Source organism: Triticum urartu, chromosome 6A, assembly GCF_056163025.1.
Source record: "Triticum urartu cultivar PI428250 chromosome 6A, HENAU_Tu73, whole genome shotgun sequence".
Classification (NCBI taxonomy): Eukaryota; Viridiplantae; Streptophyta; class Magnoliopsida; order Poales; family Poaceae; genus Triticum; species Triticum urartu.
Genome location: NC_141878.1, coordinates 272266775 through 272294591, shown reverse-complemented (window position 1 = coordinate 272294591; position 27817 = coordinate 272266775). Strand labels below are relative to the sequence as shown.

Below are 27817 nucleotides of genomic sequence, written 5' to 3'. Positions count from 1 at the left end.
ATATACACTAGCAGGAGCCTAAGCTACAAGCCTGCTTGCTTAGGTTGCTCTCTTCACAAGCATAGAACAACGGGCCTGATCCCGTGGCTGGGGGAAGGGAACAATGTTCTGCATAGACGCGGTCGACATCGGCGAGGGAGAAAACCCACAGTCGGTGCGTCCCAATCGGGGGTCACCGCGGTATGGGCTGATGCCGCGTCCCAACCGCCCTTCTAGCTACAGCCCGACGTCCCAGGTAGTCCATCTTCCTTTTGGAGCCGGCTTACTCCACTGCCGTAGCTCCATCTCCATGTCGATCTTTCTCTACTTCTACCGGCTTCTACTTGTGATGAGTTTATGTCTCATGAACTAGTGCCAGTACTATTATTCTAATCACACTTCTTCAATATCTTTGCCATCAGGGATACTCAGGTCGATTTTAGTGGAACTGCACAAAAGCATCGTATGATCCGAGGGTGCCAGCCGTCTTTCCTTCGACAGGTTCTACCTGGCCAGGAAATTAAATCATGTTTAGGGTTTAGGGTTTAAGTCGTACTGACCCCATCAGTAGTTTTTATTTCGTACATGCTCTCACAACTTTTTTCTTTAGTTGTGAAGTAAATATTGGCTATGATTTGTGAATCATTGAGATGCATCAGCATGCGTGTTAGTTTTCCTTTGTATTTGATGGAATGTTGTAACGGGGCACCTTGGAATAGGAATGAAAATGGAGTGGAAAGTTTCCGTTTTTCCGGAGAAAAATAGAAATGGAGAGAAACCAACGTTTCGTTTCGTTGGATCGCGCCATCGAGCAAAACCAACGTTTAAATCACGTCTGTCGTCTTCGTGTCTCACCCTCCTCCATGGCTCGACACCACACGGTCGCTTGGCATGCCACTCACCGCAAACCGAGTATACGATAACTTTCCCGCCTGCTTGTCGATGGATCGCGCCATGGAGTACTAGCACTATAGGAAGAGATTGACGAGTTGGGGGAGGACAGCTAGCTGTAGCACGGACTCCCAAGAACTTTTTACATGCTTGTTGTAGCTGGCTATTGCGACCTTTGAACACGGAGCAGCCGTGTGCACCCGGAAGCGGCGCGGGCGACGCTCTGTCGGCCGGCGCGCCGCTTCAATGCCGGTGGCAGTGAGAGGTCGCGTCCGCTCTGGCTGGGCATGAATGCGGCACTGACCGTTTCGGGCGGGAAGCACGCGCGGGTGATGAAGAGGGTTCGGGTTGGTCAGGACCGGCCGTGGCAGCGGTCCGGACGTGCGCAAACAAGAGATGATGTACGTTAATATTGCTGCGTATATAATTAACAACGTAAATAATGTGCTAGTTGGACAAATATGATTGGAGATGGAGATGGAAATGGAATTTTACGTAAACACGGATATGCATGCCTATGTCTATGTGTGTGTGTGCGACGACTCTCGCGACCTGGAAGCGGGGGCGTGTTTTTGATCGAGTTTTCTTTCTTGGTACGTTAGAAAATCAGTTTGTACATTAAATAAAGAGTTTCGTTTGGTACTTACACAATTTAAAACGATTGTTATGGAGAGAATAAGAAAATCACTCCACTATATATTAGTCGTATACACGATAGTACTATATGGACGCAGCTTCATTGACTTAGTGCACCTGCCTTTGGATTCATGACAGGTGGGCCCAAAATGTGGCTGGCTCACCTGTCATACAGCCAAGAGCAGGTGAAGTGAAGGCACCGGAGCTCAGTCCGTACTACAGTAGTATATATATATATATATATATATATATATATATATATATATATATATGCGGGAGCCTCAGCGCTTGTTCGCTAGGGTTTGCAATCTCGACACGCTCGCCGCATTACATATATGTTACACGCTGGAGGCTCAACGTTCATTTCCTAGGGTTTGCTATATTCACAGTCTCTCACCCTCTCTTCACCAGATCTAAACAAGGCTGCGTTGGCCTCTTGTCTCTCTCTCCCCCCTCACAGCTGGTGAAGGAGGCGTCCGTATCCCGTCGCACCGGGAAGGGGAGGAGGTGCAGCGTTCACTCTATCGCCTTCGGCGAGGGAGGCAATCCACTGCCGGCTGCGCTGTTCTCTTTCACCCAGCGCCTGTGCGGGAGGGCCACCGACCCCTTCTTCCTCGCTGTTGTACATAGTGTGGGCAGATCCGGCCTCCCGCCGCACGCCTTGCCACATCCCGACGACCCTAAGGTATAAGTTTCTTTGAAACCGTCGTTGCTCTATGTAAGACCCCGATAATCATGCTATAGTAACCTCATCCTAATGTGCCAGGTCATCATGTTTTACTAAGCCATTTTGCCACTTGATGAAAGCCAGGGTCAAGTTTAAATTCCAAAGACAAGTCAAATTATAATTTCTTCAAACTATAAAACTAAAATGTTCGAATTTTAGTATAAATTCCCCTGATTAATTATCATGTTGACACCGACATTATTTGACCTACAAATTAGTCCCTAGCAACAATTGTTATGGACCAACATCACCTTTTTGTTCCGGTTACACTCAACACTAAATTCAAAATAATTCAAAGTGACCTCAAACTTTGTGAGCTAATGCAAAATATTACCTAGTAATTATGTGCCAAGTTTCAATGTGAACAAAGTCATTTGGTAATAAAATAAAATGCAAAACTGATACTGAAGACGAAAACAGAAAAGAAAATGTAAAAAGAGAAAGAGAAACTGCCTAAACTAGTACTACTTAAGTGGGCTCTAGTGTGCACATGGCCCAGCCCACTCCCAGCCTTTCCCCCCACCACCACGTACAGGGGAGGCAGGTGCCATGGCGTGGCAGCCATCCCACGACGCCATGGCCGGATGGCCACCACGTCGCCTCCCTCGCCCTATAAAGTTGCCCATCGAAACCCTAATCCCCATCTCACTCATAGCCCCCGGATCCCCCATCGGCCTCCTCCTCTTCTTCTCGAATTCGAGCTCGAACAACTCACGGTCACCATTGCCTCGTTGTCATCGTCGCGGCCACCGACCTCTCCGTCATGCGGGAGCATGTCCGGGAGGTCCGTCGCAGCTGGCTTCGTCTGTTCCGGACCCCAGACCGAGCCAAGGCGATGCGTCGCCAACGCCATCATCGTCTTCATCATCCGGCCGTCGCCATCTCGCCATCAATCCGCACCGCTCCGACCACCCCCGGCCTTGCCGTCTACACCTCCGGCCTTACGGTGAACTCCCCCTCCATCTCCCCCTATTTTCCCCTTCGATTCGATGCCGTAGGCTGCTCTTCCCATCGTGCTCGAAGTTTCGTGTCGTGGCCATCCTCAGCCGCGCCCATGTTCGTGTCTGACGGCATCTGGCCGCGCGCGCCGCTTCCTAGCCACACCCAGGCGCGCGACCGCTGCCTGCCCTGCGCCAGCGCTGCTCGCGCCCGCGCCTCCACGTGCGTGTGGCCTCGCCCGAGTCGCCGCTGCTCCCTGTGTCTGGGCTGTTTATTTTTCTTTTGTTTTGCTGCTGCTCCTCTTACCTGCTGCCGCTACTGCTTGCCACATCGTTGGCTGCTACTATCGCTCCTGCTTCCTTCTAGCACCACTGATGGTGTTGTAACTTTGCTGCTGCTGGCCGTGGCCCGTCCGCCAGTGCTGTGTTGCCGCTGCTGCTTCGTGCTTGCTATTGTTGCCGTATGTAGCTACTGCTCAAGCTACACCTGCTGCTGCTGATCTGCTGGACTCCAGTGCGTGCGTACTCATGTGGACTTAGTGCGTGCGTGCTCATGTGGAATCAGTGCATGTGTGCCCAATGCAAGCGGCCAGCTTGGCCATGGATGGGGCAGTTTCACCCATCGCTGCTCTACCGCTGCTTGTGTGCTTCTAGCCACCGCTGCTACCTTTTGTATACTACTGCAAGTACTGTAGTGGGTAGCTAGCTTTTGTATTTCTACAATAGCCTTCTAAACTGCCACTAAACAGCGATAAGATAAGTCCTAACATGGGTAAAAATTATATAAATGGAAAGTAGACGTAACAAGCCTCATTTTATTCCATTGGACCTGCTTTAGATAATGCATGGATTAAATCCTACAAAAATCACAAAATGCTATCTTGTGTTAAAAAGAATAGAGTTACTCCCTAGCATTGTGTGTGTGCGCATGGGCTGTGCCACAGCCGTGTGTGGCCGGCTTGATTAGTTTAGGCTAATCTAGATTAATTGTGTAATCTTTGTTAGGTTAGTTGCTAGCCTATGGCAGATGGACCTCTTTTAGTTAAGTTAGATTTTATTTATTTTGTCTACATATAGTCTATGCCATGTGGGCTTTACCTTTCCTTTTGACCGGTCAATTTGACTTGGTCAATTCAAACTAAATAAATGCTAAAATTTCATAAAATTATATAAACTTTGGAAATTCATAGAAAATGAACTGTAAGTCGGATGTAAATAATTTATATACAAAAGTTGCTCAGAACGACAAGACGAATCCGAATACGCAGTTTGTTTGTCAGCCACACGTCCCTAGCATAGCGAACACGTAACTTTCCCCCTCCGGTTCATTTGTCCAAAAATGCGAAACACCGGGATTATTTTCCCGGATGTTTCCCTCCTTCACCGGTATCACCTATCCTTGCGTTAGCTCACCCCTAGCGCCACGTATTGCCATGCTATGTTTTGTGTTGCTTTGTTTGCTCTATTATTTATTTATGTTCCCCCTCCGTTACTTCTTTCCGGTAGACCTCGAGACTGCCGCCGATATCCCCCCGTGATCGACTACATCGACGACGACCCCTCCTTGCCAGAGCAACCAGGCAAGCCTTCCCCCTTGATCATCAGATATCGCCTACTCTTCTCTCTACTGCTTGCATTAGAGTAGTGTAGCATGTTACTGCTTTCCGTTAATCCTATTCCGATGCATATCATGTCATTGTTGCTACAACTGTTGATACCTTACCTGCAATCCTAAATACTTAGTATGGGATGCTAGATTATCATCAGTGGCCCTACATTCTTGTCAGTCTGCCATGCTGTACTATCGGGCCGTGATCACGTCGGGTGTTGATCATGGGTAAATACATACATATATACATACTATATAGGTGGTGACTAAAGTCGGGTCGGCTCGTTGAGTACCCGCAAGTGATTTTGATGTGGGGGCTGAAGGGGCAGGTGGCTCCATCCAGGTAGTGGTGGGCCTGAGATCCCGACGACCCCCGACTGTTACTTTGAGGCGGAGCGACAGGGTAGGTTGAGACCACCTAGGAGAGAGGTGGGCCTGGCCCTGGTCGGCGTTCGCGGTTATTTCAAGATAACACGTTTAGCAAGATCTTGGTATTTGATATGAGTCTGTCCACTGGCCTATACGCACTAACCATCTATACGGGGATAGTTATGGGCACTCGACGTCGTGGTATCAGCCGAAGCCTTCGTGACGTCAGCGACTGAGCGGCGCGCGCCGGATTGGACCATAAGCCTGCTCTTGTATTAAGGGGGCTAGTTCTGCTTCCGGCCGTGTACGCAACGTGCAGGTGTGCAAAGGGCGATGGGCCCAGACCCCTGCACCATAGGATTTAGACCGGCGTGCTGACCTCTCTGTTGTGCCTAGGTAGGGCTGCAACGTGTTGATCTTTCAAGGCCGTGCATGACTCAAAAAAGTGTGTCCAGACAAAGGGGATCGAGCGTGTTGGGAAATGTGGTGCACCCCTGCAAGGAAGTTAATCTATTCGAATAGTCGTGATCTTCGATAACAGGATGACTTGGATTTGTACCTTGACCTTATGACAACTAGAACCGAATACTTAATAAAACACACCCTTCCAAGTGCCAGATACAACCCGGTGGTCGCTCTCTAATAGGGCGACGAGGGGAGGATCGCCGGTTAGGATTATGCTATGCGATGCTACTTGGTGAACTTACCATCTACTCTCTTCTTCTGCTGCAAGATGGAGGTTACCAGAAGCGTAGTCTTCGAAAGGACTAGCTATCCCCCTCTTATTCCGGCATTCTGCAGTTCAGTCCACATATGATACCCTTAATCCATTTGATACAAATGCATACATATGTAGTGTAGCTCCTTGCTTGCGAGTACTTTGGATGAGTACTCACAGTTACTTTGCTCCCTCTTTTCCCCCTTTCTATACTCGATTGCTGTGACCAGATGTTGGAGCCCAGGAGCCAGACGCCACTGTCGATGACGACTACTACTACTCGGGAGGTGCCTACTACTACGTGCAGCCCGCTGACGGCGACCAGGAGTAGTTTAGGAGGATCCCAGGCAGGAGGCCTGCGCTTCTTTCGATCTGTATACCAGTTTGTGCTAGCCTTCTTAAGGCAAACTTGTTTAACTTATGTCTGTACTCAGATATTGTTGCTTTCGCTGACTCGTCTATGATCGAGCTCTTGTATTCGAGCCCTCGAGGCCCCTGGCTTGTAATATGATGCTTGTATGACTTATTTTATTTGTAGAGTTGTGTTGTGATATCTTCCCATGAGTCCCTGATCTTGATCGTACACATTTGCGTGTATGATTAGTGTACGGTCAAATCGGGGGCGTCACACTCTAGCTGCATGTGGATCTTTTTCGATCTGTAGTCGAATCTAGGTATTGGTTCAAAGAGGAAAGAAGGGTCCGGTGGGCTGGAGCAAGAATCTAGGACGTGGTTCAATGAGGAAAGGAGGGGCAGAAAGTAGTATAGACTGGCTATCCAACCGTTTTGTAGGTCGAAAAGGGAAAAAGGGGGTAACTCAGTACACACATCTGTAAGGAACCGATCTCTTTGTTGAAAAGAGAAAGAAACTGGGGGTCGGGTAGTTTGTGTAGGACTAGATTTGCTGCCCTCACATAGGAAGAAGGTTCAAAGAGAACAAATATCGGACCAGCACATATATGCTGCTTGGCTACATACTCTGCATCACCCATTTATACGTGTGGACGCACATGGTGCTGGCATGTCCCATACAGCTATTTTGCTGTTGTTAATCTAAGAATGCCGCCGAAAAATTGAAGCAATGCCACTATTAAAAGTAAATTACATTTTTTAACGAATGTTGTTTCAAGAGAATGTCTCTGTTAATATGAATTAATGCAACCATTTTAGAAATGCTACTGTCCTACTTTGCTTTCCATCCAAGGTAAGTTAGATGCTTCTTTCTGTCACCATTTGTTTCATCCTCCTTTATCGGCAAGTAATTGTTTCCTTTTTTGCCTCCGTTAAAACAGGGGTATTGATTCAACTTGTTGCTATTGTGACATTTTGCTTCTCTACTCGAAACACTTATGTTTTAAGAGTGTTTTGTGCAGTTCAACTTGAATATCACACCGGTGACTTTGCTTAATTTTGGTGGAACTGCACAAAAGGAGATCGAGATTTGTTTCCTGTCTTCGTGGCGAGTTGTTTCAAATCTTGGTCTCGACCATATGATGTGCAGTGTGCTTTGAGATGTTGTGCTACTTGTTTTGGTACTGTTTTAAATAAATGTTGAATTGAAGCTATTGTATTGCTGTCTTTTCCCATTAAGTAGTGAACAAAAATGGGACCAACCCAGACATGATGTTTGTTGCTTTCTTACAACAAATTCAGCATCACCCCCTTTATAAGCCAGTAATTGATGCCACTCTCAGAATTAACTACTGAATCTTATTTCAAAACTGCAGCACTTGTTAGGGATTAGCGGGATTACCATTTTTGTGGCTGCATGTTTCATCCTCCTTTATTAGCCAGTAATTCATTCCTTTTTTGCCTCTGTTTAAATAGGGATATCTATTCAACTTGTTGCTATTGCGACATTTTGCTTCGCTACGCAAAACACTTTGCTTGATTTCAGTGCAACTGCACAAAACGAGATTGGATTTCCTATTCGTGTTGGCAGATTCGTATTTTATCTTGTCCGTCTCATGAAAGGTCAGTACAGGCCTTCATCCACATGATTGTGCAGTGTGCTTTGAGATGTTGTGCTAATTGTATTGGTACTGTTTTAAATAAATGTTGAATTGAAGCTATTGTATTGCTGTCTTTTCCCATTAAGTAGTGAACAAAAATGGGACCAACCCAGACATGATGCTTGTTGCTTTGTTACAACAAACTCTGCATCACCCCCTTTATAAGTAGATGGAAGCACATACTGTTGTTGCGACCACTCTCCCCTGGAACTGTTTATGCTTTTCGTTAATGTAATGCCGCTGGTAAAATTAAGCAATGCCACTCTCAGAATTAATTAACTACTAGATCTTAGTTCAAAACTGCAACACTTGTTAGGAATGGTACTATCCTGCTTTGTAGTTCTTTCTACATGTTTAACCAAGGTATTGTTAAGATAATGTCTCTGTTAAAATGAATCAGTTGCATTGTTTTAGGAATGGTACTTTTCTGCTTTGTCGTTCTTTATACATGTTGAAACAAGACATTGTTAAGATAATGTCTTATTTAATATGAATGAATCACACTGATGGAGAATTGCTACTCTCTTGCTTTGTTTCCCATTAAGATAAAGTAGATCAATAGACGCTTTTCTTCTGGGAGTACAAGTCATCAACCGTTATTTCTCAGTAGTTGTTTCCCTTATACCTATTGTTGCTTACAGGGATATCAAAATTAAAGCTCGGTTTTATTCCAACTTCGATTTTAGTTGAACTGCACAAAAGGAGCCAATGTGTAAGGCAAACTGCTGCATTACTGGGTCCAGTTGATCGTTCCACTTTGCAGAAAGAAGCAGTCACTATTTGCGCTACATTACAGAAGGAATGATCCGAGAAGCTTTACAGAGTATTATTAGACACCGGTGACAAGATTAGTCTGCAGAGACCATTGGCAATTTAACAACACGTGGAGTGCCCTGGGCAAAAAGTGCCCAAACAAGAACAAGAAGCTACGACAGGACTCCACGATCATAGGCATTACATATTTTGAATGGGAAAAGCTTGTCAAAGTTTAATCATTGATGTTAGCAAGAAGACGTTAGTTTCATATATTGGAATTGGAAAACCTTGTCAAAATTTGCTCATTGATGTTAGGCAGAAGACATGCATTTGATATTTTTGAGTGGGACGCCCTTGCTGTGAGCAGCGTCGAGTGTTTTTTGCTATTCGTGTGTTCAGTTTAAAAGTAAATAGTTACTCTGCTGAGATATTCCTGTGTTAAGAGTTTGTTCTAAATATTGTCTAGGTAATGCCAGGCCTTGTGTTTGATTGCAAAGTTGAGCTTGGAATGTTGTGGCATGCGGCATCACGAGCTGTTCACCGTGCCTCCTGAGAATAATGCTTCGTATTGTTTTGCATGTCGATCAAATGCCAGTGATTTGCTTGTTAAGAAGATCATCCTCTTTTGTTGTTTCCGTGCTTAAGAAGTTCATCGTCTGATGTTTCATTCATAGCCTATACGACAAGTCGGGTAGGTTAGACGTGAAACCATATGATCTTCCAACCAACTCATGATATTAGGCCGTGATTGGATCGTTGTTTTCCAACCAAAACCGCTTGTAAAACTGATGCTTGTAAATTAAAGCAGATGGTCTCGGGCGAAGGCGCTTGGTTGGTCAATTTCGACTAGTAAAATATCGGAAGTACTTCACACACGATAGAAACGCTGAACAACACTCGGACGATTGCTAATCCAGCCGTTAGCTATTGTTTCAGCCTTGCCCATGGATGGCATGATACACACGTCGTGCATGTATCGTCTGGTAATGTCGTCCATATAGCAGTGCTCGTAAAATATACACTGGTCTCTCAAATTACACACGTAGCCCGCCTGTTTTACTTACAGACCTCGGGCCCTCGGTTCCATTACGCCTGTATTTTACGCGTTGTTTCCGATGATGAGTAAATTACACTTGTATGTTAATACAGGTTTGAAATAAACCAGAGCTCCCAAGCGCGGCCTTACCGTTCATGCCGTCTCAGTTTCTCGAAGGTGCTCATAGGTGTCCGATGATCCTGGCTTCGTGAATGAGCAGCGGGCGCTCTATCAGACCATCCGTAGGTCCCGGGAGGCCCTCTCCGTTGTCCTTCGAGTTGTTGCGTTCGCCGTGGCGCCGAGCATTGTTAACATCGTCAAAAAAACATGAGGATTCAGGAGATGACTTTATTTTGACTGTATGACACTAGGGACCCACTAGGGCCATAGCCGTACGTACTCAAGTGCCTCCTTATTATGTACAACTATATTTTTTTTGCTTTCTCCTGGTTTCCTGACATCATGGTCCCACACCATCGTCAACCTATGTAGTCAATATAAACGAGAGAATTGCACAAGGTGCGGCCGACAGCTGGGACCAAGCAGCTCGAGCAGTATTTGTGTTTTTGAGGCGTGAGCACTGCAGAGTTTTTCTTGGCAATGATTTCGTTGTTGTTCAGAGGAGAGCAGGCTATTAACTAGGCGGGTTGTGGCCCGTCTAGCTCAGGCCAGATATCCAGCCCAGATACTATTTTTTTCAAGATGAAAATGGCTAGCCCAGCTATACGTCTTTTTGAGGAATACCCAGGCAAGGTCAACTTGTTATTCTCCACATTAGGCTTAACAGGAAAATGGGCTTTAAAAAATAATAAATGGGATGTAATTATAAAAACTGGGCAGTAACTATAAAAAATGCAGCAAACACGAAATTAGTTTATAAAATATTATTTATGGATTTTGAAAATCTTAAATTTTCATTGTTGCGCGCGCAATGTTTCGTTGGATTTTTACGTAATACAAATTTATATTTAATCTGAATAGAAATTTTGGGATAAAAATATTTCGGATCCCATCAAAATGTGGGAAATTTTATTGATTTTTGTCTTCAACGGTTGGTTGAAATTATTAATCGTTGTCCTAGCTAGAAAATGGGCTGCACTTTTAACAAATTGTAAATGGGCTGTTGTAAATTCCATTAGAATTCAAAAATGGGCTGTACATTCTTACAAAACGCAAATGGGCTATAAGTTCTCTGCCACACACTTGTGGGCCTACTAAGTGACGCGTCCCCTAAAAAAATAAGTTGACGTGTATGCAAGGCTTTGTCAACTTATTATAGTCAACACACGGTTCTAGCAGCAGTGGCCGTTGGATGTCTATCCAACGGATGTCGTGCTTCTTCTTCAATCTTGGATATTCTTAGCTTCGGCCGCCCAAAAAATGATTCCTCCCCCTGATATCTGTGGCGCACTGTTTTGGAGGATGACCTGTGAGCCTACTAAGTTGGAGCGTACCAAGGGCTTTGTCAACTTAGTCAATATAAACGATTCTAGCTTCAGTGACCGTATGATGTCCATCCAACGGCCGTAGTGCTTCTTCAACCTCTGGTCTTCTTGGTCCAGCCACCCAAAGCAGCGCCGGTCGTGCCGCCTGCTCCTGCCTCCCGTGGCCGGCTGTGCTGCAGCGGAGGCCTCACCGCCCCCATACTACTCCCACCGCTGGCCAAGCCATCCCTCCACTCACCCACACCCCCTGTTATTCTGCGGCGACGGCGGCCTCACACCGCAGCCGAACCAGTGAAGCCTCGTACTCCTCTCCGCGCGGGCTCCCACTGCTGCGTCTTCCCCAGCTCCGTGTCATCCCCTTCCTAGGCCTCGCCGTCGTCCACCGCCCTGGTGTTCTTGGCGCAGCGTGGTCAACGTGGTCAATGACCGACTTCCATCGGAAGAGTACTGTACGTGGAGAGGCTGACAGCTGGGTCCACAGCGGCTGCAAGGAAGTGCCTCCTTATTACACGCAAAATAATTATTCCTCCACCTGACAGCGGGGACCCACCGGACGGGCCACCTTATTTCACGAAAAAAAGTTTCCCCCTGACTGCTGGGACCCACCGGACGGGCCACCGTATTTCGTGAAAAAACGTTCCCCCCAATGTCAGCTCGGACCCACCGGAAGTGCCTCCTTATTATGCACAAAAAAATGAATACTCCCCCTGCTAGCCGGGACCCACCTTGGTGGGAGGCTGACTTGTGGGCCCACTAAGTTGACGGGGACGGAGGGCTTTGTCAACTTAGTCAAAATGAACGATTCTAGCTCTAGTGACCGTACGACCTCCATCCAACGGCCATAGTGCTTCTTCAACCTCTGGTCTTCTTGCTCCAGCCGCCCAAAGCAGCGCCGGTCGTGCCGCCTGCTCCTGCCTCCCGTGGCCGGCTGTGCTGCCACGAAGGCCTCACCGCCCCTACTATTCCCACCGCTGGCCAGGCCCTGCGACGACGGCAACCTCACACCGCAGCCGAACGAGTGAACCCTCATACTCCTCTCCGCGTGGGCATCCACTGCCGCGTCTTCACCGGCTCCGTGTCGTCCCCTTCCTAGGCCTCGCCGTCTTCCACCGCCCTGGTGCTCTCGGCGCGGCGTGGTCAACGTGGTCAAGGAACGACTTCCATCAGACGTGGACTGTATGTGGAGAGGCTGACAGCTGGGTCCATGGCGGCGGCAAGGAAGTGCCTCCTTATTACGCGGAAAATAATGATTCCTCCACCTGACAGCAGGGACCCACCGGACGGGCCACCGTATTTCACGAAAAAAACGTTTCCCCCCTGACTGCTGGGACCCACCAGCTACACCTTCACACACAAGGAAATGCGTCCAGGCAAAAAAACGATTTGCCCCCCTGACTACTGGGACCCATCAGCTACATCTTCGCACGCAAGGAAGTGCGTCCTGGAAAAAAAACAAAACGATTCGCCCCCCGACTACTGGGACCCACCAGCTACATCTTCACAGGCAAGGAAGTGCCTGACAGTCGGGACCTACCTGGTCGAAGCGTACATAGCATTGTCATTCTGGTCGCGAACGTGTACGTACATATATACTGGTCGATGTAGAGGCACGCATGTGTCGTAGTAGAGGCGCGTACGTGTCATAGTAGAGGTGCGCACGTAGCATGTACACGTATGTACAGCGGCCTAGGTGCAAGAAAGAAAATACGGCCACGTACGTACATACGGGCAGGGTCTCGAATGCCTACTCACGCATACGTACGGCGAGGGCTCGTGTACATGGCTGGGTCGGAACAAAGAAACAACATTGTCGTCGTGTTCATGGGGAGGCAACGGAATGCGTCGTGTTCATGGGGAGGCAACGGAATGCGTCGTGTTCATGGGGAGGCAACAGAATGCGTCGTGTTCATGGGGAGGCAACGGAATGCATCGTGTTCATGGGGAGGGGTGTGGCGTACCACAAAACGGAGGAAACGAACCTCCTACGGTCGAAACGAGGGTCCTGTTGATCGGGAGGAGTGTGGCGTACCACAAAACGGAGGAAACGGACATCCTACGGTCGAAACGGGGGTCCTGTTGATCGGAAGGGATGTGGCGTACCGCAAAACGGAAGAAACGGACCTCCTACGGTCGAAACGAGGGTCCTGTTGATTGGGAGGGGTGTGGCGTACCGCAAAACGGATGAAACGAACCTCCTACGGCCGAAACGGGGGTCCTGTTGACCAGGAGGGGTGTGGCGTACCGCAAAACGGACGAAACGGACCTCCTACGGTCGAAACGGGGGTCCTGTTCATCTGGACGGGTGTGGCGTACCGCAAAACGGGACTCCACGGGATACTGTTCATCTCCACCGTCAACCTCCTCCAGCCTCCACGGGCTACCGTCGACCTCCTGCAGCCTCCACGGGCTCCTGTTCTTCCAGCCTCCACCGCGCGGTACTCCACCGGCTACTGTTCAACCACCCCTCCACCGTCTACTGTTCATCCAGCCCTCCACACCACGGGGTCCTGTTCAACCACCCCTCCACGGGCACCCCTCCACCGTCTACTGTTCATCCAGCCCTCCACACCACGGGTTCCTGTTCATCCAAAGGCAACGCCACCGCTCACTGTTCATCCAACCCCCCCCCCCCCGCAATGCTCACTGTTCATCCAATCGATCAGCTTCAGTTAGCAGCAGTAGCGAAGGAATCGATCGCTCGGGTTCAGTAACGCGTAGCCTGCAGTGCAATCGCTCGGGTTCAGTTAGAGCCCAACGCCTCGCTTAGGTTCAGTTAGAGCCAACGCCTCGCACACACGCACGTATGTGTATGAGAGAAACGCGCATCGCTCGGCCCCCGACCTCCCACCGTAACCGGGAACTCCCTGAAATTTTCCTCGCCCTCGCTTCTACCATGGTTTTTTCTGTCATGGACGGCCCAAAGAATGTCATGCAGCTGCATCTCCGGCCCGCCAGGACGGAAAGCCCATTTTCTGTCATGATTTTTGTCACAGAAGTAGGAGCCCACCACATCTATGATGATACCGGGTTTTGTCACAATTATCGTCATAGAAGTGTCATATGTATTACAGGAAAAAAATTTGTTCGGCCCAAAATGTCACGGATGTGTCTTTTTTTTGTAGTAAAAACACTAGGCATACGGCCGAGCCTTCCACCCTTTACCAAGTATATAGATTCATTAAAGTAAACAAAATATAATAATGATATCCCAACAATAAAGATGTTCCAACAAGGAACAAACTGCATCTTCACCTGCAACTAGCAACGCTATAAGAGGGGCTGAGCAAAGCGGTAACATAGCCAAACAATGGTTTGCTAGGGAAGGTGGGTTAGAGGCTTGACATGGCAATATGGGGGCATGTTAAAGCATGTGGTAGGTATCGCGGCATAGCAATAGAGCGAACAACTAGCAAGCAAAGATAGAAGTGATTTCGAGGGTATGGTCATCTTGCCTGCAAAGTTCTCCGAGTTGATGTAAGCTTGATCCTCGTAAGCGTACTCAACTGGTTCCTCGATCACGAACTCGTCTCCCGGCTCTACCCAAGGCAAGAACACAATCAAAGGTAACCACAATCAACCACGGTGCAATGCGCAAGAAACATGATGCAAAACATGGCATCATATGCGGGATGTGATATGCAATGCATATGCGTGCTTCGGAAGGAGAAGATTGAACCAGGCATTAACTTGGCAAACCAAGTGCGCCGCTGGAAAGATGACCGAAATCGGATGCATGGTTTGCAAATGGCAAGCAAAACAAGAATGTCACAGTTCTGCGATTAACAGCACGATGCCATCTAGAATGCAACAAGCAACTAAGCTACTGCACTCTAACATAGGAACAAAGCACATGGCAGTGATCTACTCAAGATGCTTGACAAACGATGAACACTGAGATACGGCTAAATCACATAAGAGCAGGTTCAAACAAGCATGGCAAAAGTGCAAAAGATATCAGCTTCATAGACTTTGTGAAAATACTAACATGTCAGGAATTAACATCAGGAAGCAATGTTTAGAGCAAGTAAACAACATGCTACAGGAACAGAACATAGCAATACAAGGCACGACATGAATCTACTCAAAGCATATAACAAAAGTCCCTTACTGACCATAAGCCAAAAGGATCAGAAGATATGATGGCACCCATGTAAACATAGCAAGTTTCGTTAACAGATTCAGACTTAGCAGAAAACTGGACATGGCAAAACAGAATTATGAAGGCATGTTTGCAAGCTCGATGCACTCAACACAAGGCATTGCATGGCAAGATAAGCATACTACCAGCAAGAAGACATGTTCAAGAAGCTAACCATGGCAAGAACCATCTCATAGCATGCATGGATCAACTACAACAACCTTGGCAAACTTGATTAACACGAAAACAATCTGCCAGGAACATTTTATAGCAAAAGTAGAGCCAGATTGAGTCATGCTAGGGCACTCCATAAATGCAAACAGGGACATGGATGGATAGAGCACAACCATATGCCCAAATCATCCTTACTAAACATACTCAAAAGAAGCATGGATCTCTCTGTAGCAACATGAACACATGGCATAAATATAACAGCAGAGCAATGACTTGGTGAAATTCTAAGTCCCTGAAAACAGCAATATTACGAGAGCTACTTTCCATGCATGTGCTAGTCACCACATTGATCACAAAAATACATGGCATACACCCCTGTAAATATGCATAGCCCAAAACACATGTAGAGCTCATGTTCATATGCAGCACACAATAAATGTAGCAAAAATGACAAATGCTCAAGATCTGCTAAGAATCCACACCTAACATTTTATAGCACTGTTGCATCAACTATTTGGGCATCAAGATGGAGTCAAACAAGCAGGTCACAATGGAACGAAATTAAGAGCACATCCAGATGAACTATTTGATATATTATGCGCAACAAACGGAGCTACAATGACAGAGTTATGATGCGATGAACAGGGGCTCAAAATACTGCATAAAATGACTTAGAGGAAAAAGAGAGGTCAACCCTAGGGTTTGTTGGATATGGATCTGGACTCGGGCACGGACTCCGAGGATCGCCAGGGTTCCGGAGGGAGTTGGAGGTCGCGGGCGATAGCGGGACTTGCCAGGGTCGACGGGGACGGAGGAGGAGCGGCCGACGGGCGAAGACGCGATGGTCGGCGGCAGGGAAGAAGGGCGGCACCGGCGGGAGGAGCCGCGGGCTCGGTGAGGAGGCGGTGGCGCGCCGGCGAGCTTCGACGGGCTTCGGCGGGGAAGTGGGCGCGGTGCCACTTGGCGCTCCCTGATTGGCCGGGCGGCGGCGGTCGGACCCATCCGGCGGACGCGGACGTGTCCGGCGGCGCGGGAGGAGCGAGGCTAGGGTTTTTGGACCCCGAAAATTGGACTGGGAGGACATATTTATAGGTAGAGGGAGCTAGGAGAGTCCAAATGGGGTGCGGTTTTTAGCCACACGATCGTGATCAAACGACCGAGACGGTGGATGGGGTTTGGATGGGTTATTGGGCCACTTTGGAGGGGTTTTGGGCTGCAACACACACGAGGCCTTTACGGTTCCCCGGTTAACCGTTGCAGTATCAAACAGACTCCAAATGGCACGAAACTTGACAGGCGGTCTACCAGTGGTGTACCAAGGCCGCTTGGCAAATCTCGGTCCATTCCGAGAATGTTTAACACCCGCTCACGAAAAGAGGCAAAAGGGGGTGCCAGAGGACGTAGGAGTGTCGGATCGCAAAACGGACAACGGGGAGAATGCTCGGATGCATGAGACGAACACGTATGCAAATGAGATGCACATGATGACATGATATGCAATGCATGACATGGACAAAAAGCAAAACAAAGACAAAACCCAACCACGGGGAAATCTCATAACTTAGAGCCAAAAATGGCAAGACTCGGAGTACAAATATGGTAAGTTACATCTGGGGTGTTACAACACTCCACCACTACGAAAGGGTCTCATCCTGAGATCTAGGACTGAAAGAACTCCGGATATACGGAACGAAGGTGGTCCTCGCGTTCCAGGTGGCTTCTCGGTCGGAATGATGTGACCACTTCACTTTTAGGAATTTGATAGACTTGTTGCGAGTCTTGCGCTCAGTTTCTTCAAGAATAGCAATGGGATGCTCATGATAAGACAGGTCTTCTTGGAGATCAATCTCTTCGAAGTTGATGGTGCGATCAGGAGTCTTGAAACACTTGCAAAGCTGTGACACATGACACACGTCGTGCACATTTGCAAAGTTGGACGGAAGCTCAAGTTGATAGGCGAGGTCGCCTCTTTTGCCAATGATCTTGAAAGGACCCATGTATCTAGGGGCAAGCTTCCCTTTGATACCAAAGGAACGAGTACCTTTCATTGGAGAGACACGAAGGTAGACATGGTATCCGATCTCGAAAGCCAAGTCATGATGCTTGCTATCATAGTAACTCTTCTGGCGCGATTGCGCGGCTTTGAGATTTTCACGGATGACTTTACACATTTCTTCAGCCTCTGTGATTAAGTCATTGCCAAGAAGTTGGCGTTCACCACTCTCTGACCAATTAAGAGGAGTACGAAACTTTCTTCCACAGAGAATCTCGAATGGGGCCTTGCCTGAACTCACTTGGAAGCTGTTGTTGTAGGAGAACTCGGCATATGGAAGACAATCCTCCCACTTCATACCAAAGGAAATAACACAAGCCCTGAGCATATTTTCAAGAATTTGATTGACTCGCTCGACTTGTCCACTGGTTTGAGGATGGAAGGTTGTGCTGAACCGAATGTTGGTGCCCATGGCCTTCTGGAAGGAGTCCCAGAACTTAGAAGTAAAGATGCTTCCACGATCTGAAGATATCAACTACGGAATGTCGTGCAAGGAGACAATCCTGGAGGTATATAGCTCTGCCAACTAAGCTGCTGTGATAGATTCTTTGATAGGAAGAAAATGAGCCACTTTAGTAAGCTTGTCGATGACAACAAAGATAGCATCATTTCCACGCTTGGACTTGGGAAATCTAGTCACGAAGTCCATCTCAATATGGTCAAACTTCCATTCTAGAATGGCAAGAGATTGGAGGAGACCAGCTGGCCGTTTGTGTTCTGCGTTCACTCTTTTGCAGACATCGCATTCATTCACGAACTAAGCAATTTCTCGCTTCATTCAAGTCCACCAATACGACTGCTTGAGGTCATGGTACATCTTTGTACTTCCAGGATGAATAGATAGAAGTGAATTGTGAGCCTCGTTCATAATGACTTTATGAAGGTCACCTTTAGGAACAACAATTCGATCCTCGAAGAATAGAGTATCTTTGTCATCAAGGCGATAGCACTTGTACTTGGGTTGGCTCTTGGCAATCCCATTCTTCCCCTTCTTCACCATTGCATCAAGAAGTTGAGCCTCACGAATCTGATATTCCAAAGTAGGAGAGACTTGAAGGTTGGCAAGAAATCCTTGAGGAACAACTTGGAGATTAAGTTTGCGGAAAGCTTCACAAAGATCCGGTTGGAAGGGCTTGAGAATCAAACTGTTGCAGTAAGCCTTCCTGCTCAAAGCGTCTGCAATGACATTGTCCTTTCCTGGAGTATATTCAATACTCGGATTATACTCTTGAATCATTTCGACCCAATGAGTCTGCCTGAGGTTGAGGTTGGGTTGAGTGAAGATGTACTTGAGACTCTTATGATCAGTGAAGATGTCCACTTTCCTTCCCAACAAGAGATGTCTCCATGTTAAAAGAGCATGGACAACTGCCGCCAACTCGAGGTCATGAGTGGGGTAGTTATTTTCGTTGGGCTTCAAATGGCGAGAGGTATACGCCCCAACTTTCTTCTCTTGCATTAACACGGCACCGAGACCTTGCAGGGAGGCATCACAGAAAACTTCGAATGGTTTGGATTTATCAGGAGGAGTCAGAGCTAGAGCTCTGACTAACTTCTGTTTGAGGGTGTTGAAAGCGATTTCACATTCTGGCATCCATACATACTTCACATGCTTCTGGAGGAGGTTGGAAAGAGGCTTCGCAATCTTAGAAAAATTCTAAACGAATCTTCAACAATAGCTTGCAAGCCCAAGGAAACTGCGAAGCTGCTTCACATTCTGAGGCGGTTTCCAATTCACAATTGTAGACACCTTCTTAGGATTAACAGCTATGCCCTTGACGGAGATGATATGCCCAAGGTAGAGAACCTCATCGAGCCAAAACTCACACTTTGAAAACTTCACATAGAACTAATGTTCTCTGAGTTTGTCCAATACCAATCTCAAATGCTTGGCATGATCCTCCTTGTTCTTGGAAAAGACCAAGATGTCATCAAGATACACCAAGACGAAATCATTTGTGTAGGGGTTGAAGATGAAGTTCATAATGCGAGAGAATGTTGGAGGAGTGTTGACAAGGCCGAAAGACATGACAGTGTATTCATAGGAACCATAGCTTGTTCTGAATGCTGTCTTCGGGATATCTTGTTCACGAATGCGAATCTGATGATAGCCCATACGGAGGTCAAGCTTGGAGAATACTTGAGAACCTTTGAGTTGTTCGAATAGCTCATTGATGTTGGGAAGTGGGTACTTGTTCTTTATGGTCTTCTTGTTCAATGGACGGTAGTCGACGCAGAGTCAGTCCGTGCCATCCTTCTTCTTGACAAAAAGAACACCACAACCCCATGGAGAAGAACTCGGTCGGATCAGACCCATGCGCTCTTGTACATCGAGTTGTTTCTTCAGCTCCTTCAACTCTTCTGGTCCAAGCTTGTAAGGACGTTCGCAAACAGGTTCCGTGTCAGGCTCAAGATCGATGACGAATTCAACTGGCCGGTGAGGAGGCATTCCTGGAAGCTCTTCTGGAAAGACGTCTTGATATTCACAAACGACTGGAATCTGAGAGATGGCATTCAACTCACCCTTCTCATTGAGAGAAAACAGTCAAATGGTATCATCACGAGCGGCATAGATGATCACATCCTCAGACGAGTGTGTCAATTGAATCTGCCTGGCAGCACAATCAAGCCGAGCCTTGTGCTTAGAAAGCTAGTCCATGCCGAGAATTAGATCAATATCCGAGTTACCAAGAACAATTGGAGAAGACAGAAACTTATAGTCGCCCATCTTGATAGAAACATCCGGAACCATCAAACTGGCACTCAACCGTTTACCCAGAGAAACGATATCCATGGATTTGCCCAAATGAGAAGAAGTGAATTCATTCTTGGCAAAAAATGGTCTTAACATGAAACAATGCGATGCACCAGTATCAAAAAGGACTTTTGTAGGAATATCATTAATAGGAAGGTTACCCATGATCACTTCTGAAGTATCCTCTGCCTGAGCTGTGTTCATCATGTTAACCTTGACATGCTTGGGATTATGCTTGACCACTACATTGCTGGCAGATCTCTCAGGAGGAGGAGGCGGAAGGCACCTCTGGTTGAAGCATTTGTTTGCATAGTGCCCTTTCTGCTGACACTTGTTGCAAGTAACCTCTGAGAGCGGACGGTGATACGGAGCACTTAACCTTGGAGCATGAGACGGAGCTTTGTTCTGATAGCCTGGGTTGGGTGGGTGTGAAGATCCATTGCCACCTTTACTCTTTTGCTGATAAGGCTGACGGAAAGGAGGAGGAGGAGGCAACCAGAACTTTTGCTGCTTAGCTGCCACTTGAGTTGAAGAAGAAGAAGGAGTTGCATCCCTGACTCTCTTCTTAGAAGCATCACACTTGAGCTGAGCGGCCTCTTGCTTTAGTGCCATGTTGTAGAATTCATCATACTCGGTCGGCTCAAAAAGCACGAGAGCTAGTTGCAAATCTTCTCTGAGGCCACCTCTGAATTGATAATCATGCTCTTCTCGTCAGGGACGTCTTGTTTGGCGAAGCGAGCGAGCCTCTGAAACAGGATGTTGTATTGGTAAACAGGCGTGTTGCCTTGCTTCAGATTGCGGAACTCCTCGCGCTTACTCTCAGCAACACTTTGAGGAACGTGGTGAGCTTTGAAGTCTCGGCGGAAATCATCCCATGTAATCACACGACCTCCTCTGGAATCTTTGTATTGTTGATACCACTCAGCGGCTTGGTCTTTGAGTTGGAACGAAGCAAACTTGACAAAGTCCTCAAGCCTAATGTTGCTACACTCAAAATGTTTGCAGATATCCACAAGCCAATCGTCAGCGTCTGTGGCCTCGACACAGTTCCTGAAGGACTTCGGCTGGTTTGCGAGGAACTGATTGAGGGTAGCAAACTGAGCTTGATTGTCGCCTTGGCCTTGATTTCCTTGGTTACGCTCTTGCAAGACTTACAAAAGCATCTGCGTGTTGGCATTGGTGGCGGCCATGACAGCTTGCCATGCCTCCGGAGGTGGAGGTGGTGGCAGAGGTTCCGGATTCTGACGCATTGGAGGAGCCATCATGAAGAGGTTGACATCCGTTAGCATCTTGAAAGACATATATTCGAGCTGAATCAATGGATCGTAATTGCAACATATAGCCTTAACATTTGAACAAGGATGAACGAATGAATTCCAAAGTAAATGATCACACTTCCATAAATTGAGAAGCCACTTAGATAAAGGTAGATGAATAAAACAACAAGGTACGGACATGAACAAATAATTGGTAAGGATTACCCAATCACAAACCAAATATCTGCGGGAAGAAATACTAGAGCTACATGAATTCCCACCTATGAAACTCCCGAAACTATCTGGTTATGCAATCAGGTGTTGGGGATACAGGGGAAGCATAATATCTCACCCAAAACTAGCAAATCCTACATCCAGCTGTATCCATCCTTCAACACATAACCAAGAAACCTTCGGAAATCATTTACCTCAACCTTCAAAAAGCATCCGTTATACGAGTTATGGCAATACTCCCGAACTCCCGCCCCAGTACTAGGTGGCGTCGAGGTTATCTCACCGGCGAACTCAGGTATTCCAGAACTACAACGATAAAATTGTGACGAAAACACCTCGGAGCTCAACTCCCCGGGACACTGCCACAACCCCTAAATGTCAGGAGCACCAAGAACAATGTTTTCGTCACAAAACCATCGAAACGATTCCAAGATACCCGTGTGATCCTAAACTTTTTTAGTGAAATTTGAGAGAAGAGTCAAAACTCTATGTCAGGAGGCCTCACCAGAGCGACGAAGGGACTGAGGAGTAAAAAGAATCCTACTCTACGATATATATAATCCTATAAGACTCAAAACATTTTTCTAGACTCAACAACGTCAACGATTCGATCAAGCAGGGGGCTCCTAAGTTGGGGAAGGCTCTGATTACCAACTTGTAACACCCACAATGCGGCTATATCTCCCACGTGTCGGAGCACGACTTAGAGGCATAACCGCATAGTAGGCATGTCGCAAGAGGGGTAATCTTTACACATCCCATGTACTAAATAAGAAAGGGATAAAGAGTTGGCTTACAATCGCCACTTCACACAATACATAAATATAGCATTACATCATCCAGAATACAATCAAGGTCCGACTACGGAACCAAATAAAGAAAGACAACCCCAAATGCATAGATCCCCGATCGCCCCAACTGGGCTCCACTACTGATCGTCCAGAAAGGAAACATAGTAACGTCATGAATCCTCGTCGAACTCCCACTTGAGTTCTGTAGCGTCCCCTGCACTAGCTTCATCGGCACCTGCATCTAGTTTTGGGCGTAATCTGTGAGTCACGGGGACTCGGCAATCTCACACCCTCGCGATCAAGACTATTTAAGCTTAAGGTAGGAAAATGGGGGTAGTGAGGTGGAGCTGCAGCAAGCACTAGCATATATGGTGGCTAACTTACGCAAATGAGAGCGATAAGAGAAGCAAAGCACGGTCGAGAAGCTATAAAGATCAAGAAGTGATCCTGAAACTACTTACGTTCAAACACAACATGAGACCGTGTTCTCTTCCTGGACTCCACCGAAAAGAGACCATCACGGCTACACACGCGGTTGATTCATTTTAATTAAGTTAAGTTTCAAGTTTACTACAACCGGACATTAACAAATTCCCATCTGCCCATAACCGCGGGCACGGCTTCTGAAAGTTCAAAACCCTGCAGGGGTGTCCCAACTTAGCCCATCACAAGCTCTCACGGTCAACAAAGGATATTCCTTCTCCTAGGAAGACCCGATCAAACTCAGAATCCCGGTTACAAGACATCTCGACAATGGTAAAACAAGACCAGCAAAGCCGCCCAAATGTGCCGACAAATCCCGATAGGAGCTTCACATATCTCGTTCCCAGGGCACACTGGATTGTCCAAGATTCCGGTAGGCCAGCCCAGAGTTTCCCCTGGTGGCCACAGGCTGCTGACAGGTTGAACCAACACTCAGAGGAGCACTGGCCCAGGGGTTTAAAATAAAGATGACCCTTTAGTCCGCGGAACCCTAGGGGAAAAGGCTTAGGTGGCAAATGGTAAAACCTAGGTTAGGCCTTGCTGGAGGAGTTTTATTCAAGGCAAACTATCAAGGGGTTCCCATTATAACCCAACCGCATAAGGAACGCAAAATCAAGGAACATAACACTGGTATGATGGAAACTAGGGCGGCAAGAGTGGAACAAAACACCAGGCATAAGGCCGAGCCTTCCACCCTTTACCAAGTATATAGATTCATTAAAGTAAACAAGATATAATAATGATATTCCAAAAATAAACATGTTCCAACAAGGAACAAACTCCATCTTCACCTGCAACTAGCAACGCTATAAGAGGGGCTGAGCAAAGCGGTAACATAGCCAAACAATGTTTGCTAGGGAAGCTGGGTTAGAGGCTTGACATGGAAATATGGGGGCATGCTAAAGCATGCGGTAGGTATCGCGGCATAGCAATAGAGCGAACAACTAGCAAGCAAAGATAGAAGTGATTTCGAGGGTATAGTCATCTTGCCTGCAAAGTTCTCCGAGTTGACGTAAGCTTGATCCTCGTAAGCGTACTCAACTGGTTCCTCGATCACGAACTCGTCTCCTGTCTCTACCCAAGGGAAGAACACAAGCAAAGGAAACCACAATCAACCACGGTGTAATGCGCAAGCAACATGATGCAAAACATGACATGATATGTGGGATGTGATATGCAATGCATATGTGTGCTTCGGAAGGAAAAGATTGAACCAGGCATCAAATTGGCAAACCAAGTGCGCCGCTGGAAAGATGAGTTGATTTCGGTCAAAATCGATATAAAGATCACCGAAATCGGATGCACGGTTTGCAAATGGCAAGCAAAACAAAAATGGCACAGTTCTACGATTAACAACACGATGCCATCTAGAACGCAACAAGAAACTAAGCTACTGCACTCCAACATATCGACAAAGCACATGGAAGTGATCTACTCAAGATGCTTGATGAAATATGAACACTGAGCTACGGCTGAATCACATAAGAGCAGGTTCAAACAAGCATGGCAAAAGTGCAAAAGAAATTAGCTTCACAGACTTTGTGAAAATACTAACATGTCAGGAATTAACATCAGGAAGCAATGTTTAGAGCAAGTAAGCTACATGCTACAGGAACAGAACATAGCAATACAAGGCACGACATGAATCTACTCAAAGCACATAACAAAAGTCCCATACTGACTATAAACCAAAAAGGATTAGAAGATATGATGGCACCCACACTACTAGGAAAAAGGCTATAGATAGGATTGATACTAATGGCGCACCAGGGAAGCAGTGCGCCACTACTATATACTAATGGCGCACCTGTTGGTGATACGCCATTAGTGTGGAAGACACTAATGGCGCACCAGAAATAGGGTGCGCCACTAGTATTAATTTTTTCCATTTTTCCATACATACTAATGGCGCATCAGGTAGACAATGCGCCATTACTAGTTCTAACTAGTAATGGCGCACCTGGCAGAGAGTGCGCCATTACTGTAATTTTTTTCTTATTCTTTTTTTTGCAAAACTACTAATGGCGCACCGTTTCACAGTGCGCCATTACTAGTTTAAACTAGTAATGGCGCACTATTAGACGGTGCGCCATTAGTATATATATTTATATTTTTTACTTTTTTGCAAAACAGTAATATTTTTTGAACTCATGCATGAATATTTTTTAATTTCATGGGCACGTTTTGAATTCATGAATATTTTTTCAAATTTGATGATATTTTTTCATACTCATAAATGTTTTACCAATTCACAAATGAATGCAACTAAAAATCCAAAAAAAAACAAATTTGATGATATTTTCAAATAACAAATTTGATGATATTTTTTCATATTCATAAATATTTTCAAATAACAAATTTGATGATATTTTTTAAAAATTATTACTATTTTTATAAAAAATTATTACTGTTTCATATTCATATTCATTTTCTAAAAACTTATTCGATGCAAAAAAAATAAATAATAATAATTACTAATGGCGCACCGCTGGGTGGTGCGCCATTGATATACAAAAAAAATAGTTACTTATGGCGCACCCCTGGGTGGTGCGCCATTGCTAAGCCTCCCCCACACTAAAATCCCCAATCTCCATTTCTCTCTAATCCCTCCCATGCCTCGTCTCACCCGCACCTGACCACCACCGCCCACCACTTCCCCCGTGCTCGCCGTCCCCGGCCGTGCTCGCTTCCCTTGCCGCACCCGACCACCTCCCTCACCGTCCCCCCTCCGCCCGCGCCCGCGCCCTCGCCGTCCCCCTCCCCCCGCGCCCCCGCCTGCGTCAACCTCCCTCCCGAGCGCGACAGCTAGGGTTCCTAGCCGCCGCCACCGCTGCCGGCCCCGGCCCGCTCCAACGACCCCCGCGCCCGCTCCACACCCGCTCCGTCTCCCCCGCGCCCGCTCCGACGACCCCCGCGCCCGCTCCGGCTCCCCCGCGCCCGCTCCAACGACCCCCGCGCCCGCTCCACACCCGCTCCGGCTCCCCTCGCAGCCATCCCCAAGGTCTGTTCTTGGCTACTATCGATTTGCTACATAGAGCAGAGCAGAGCAGAGCAGTAACAGTGTCCTTGTTCGCGTCGCAGGCGATCCAGGAGGGGGACTGCACCGGATCTGCCATCGCCGAGGAGCCGCACAGCACCGGATCCACCTCGTCCTCTTCCTCGGGTCGCCGTCGTCTTCCTCAACTTCGGCCACCTCAACTCCGGTCTCCGCTCCACCTCTACTCCGTGGTTCAGTACACTAATCCTATTGTCTTTGACTACTTGATTTAACTTGCTGTACTTCCCACTACAAGTTGATTTACTGAATATGCTACTCTAGTTCCCGGAGCTGGGTTTCTATTTGTGTGTTTGGTATACAGTTTCTAGTTTGTGCATCACTATAAGAGGAGTGCATTTTTCTAGGTTCTCTCACAATCTCCATATGTTAGTTTGTTATCTTTTATACTTACAGTACAACAGGTTAACAGTTTGAAAGCCAGACAGTGAGGCTTTCTAGTGTATGGTCCTAACACACAACAATTTTATTAGTTGAGGTTCACACTAGAAAAACTTGTGCCAGCTAAGAAAAAAAATAGAGTTCTACATTAACTTGTCTGCCCGCTGGAGCAAGAAGCCTGAACTAGTTTTCCTTAGCTATCGCCTCTTTTAGAAAATATTGGACAAGATCCCAAGAGACTTGGAGATATGTACAAGATCAGTAAGATAATAGCTTGCTGTTTAAGCATCGTTGCAGTCAAACTCTGGAATATTTACAACGAAAATGACCAAAGGTATGTCCAGTGCCATCAGGAAATCACAGGTGAACCAATGCATCATAGTGGAACACTAAACTGACAATTCCATCATATGTATCACCAATCTTCTTGATTAGTGATTACCTGAATTAGTTTATAAACTGTAGAGGTGGTTAGGCTCTAGTTAAAAATAAAAACAATAATAGAAGTTTTGTATTTTCTATGTAAAAAACCCCACATATGCACCAGAGTAGACCTATGCATCAGAACCAAAGTAGACCTAGCTCTGCATTAGTTGTTTTGTGCTTCAAGTGTCCCAGTCAAGGACAAACTGAGTGGTTGCAAAATAATATTATGTGGTTAATGTGCATTAGTTCTGAACTGGTTAACCATGAATTGGGATGATAATGTTATTTTTCCTTCTTAACAGAATGGTGTCATAATCAGAACAAAGCTGCTGCAAATGCATACTTTTTTTACAAGTGCATCTGCACCTTCTGATCCATTTAGAGTTATCATAAATATATTTCCAAGGTTTTTTTCATTTCACTGTAGAGTCTTTGCTTCTGGACTCAATGCACATTCATCAGTCATAATAGATAAATACTAGTAAGTCAAGGGCACCAGAATTTGATCATGCCTCTTTTGAGAAGTATGTCTATTGATTCAAAATTGCCATGGCAAAAATATGTTTCAGAAAATGACATAGACTATAATTTCCTGGCATGATCCATAGAATAAAAATGTAGAATAAAAAATGCCATGATCCATACACTATAATTTTTTGTTGGGTGACATATTATATCTGGAATGGAAGCTCACATAAGTTGAGCTGATTTTTGTCCATATGAAAGCAGAGGACCATATGGTCTGTGGCTGGGTTTTGTCTCCGACCATTGTGTCGTGATGATTTTGCAGGTACCCCCAGAGGCCCTTGAGTTTGCCGGAATGTCGATTAACTTCCGTTCCGGCAAATTCGGGTACTCCATATGTCCTATTTTCAGCAAAGGTCATGCTGAAATTTTCCGTGAATTTTAGCATGACTTTGCTAAAAATCAGACATATGAGGTACTTGCTACTAAT

The 27817-nt window shown here is 46.6% G+C and overlaps 1 long non-coding RNA gene across 1 annotated transcript; it reads left to right on the top strand.

Moving 5' to 3' along the window:
- Window positions 1-2739: 2739 nt before the first annotated feature.
- On the top strand, window positions 2740-6420 carry LOC147964981 (uncharacterized). Its single transcript, XR_015608091.1, has 3 exons — window positions 2740-3179; window positions 4678-4751; window positions 6098-6420. It is a non-coding gene; the product is annotated as an uncharacterized LOC147964981 (long non-coding RNA).
- Window positions 6421-27817: the final 21397 nt, after the last annotated feature.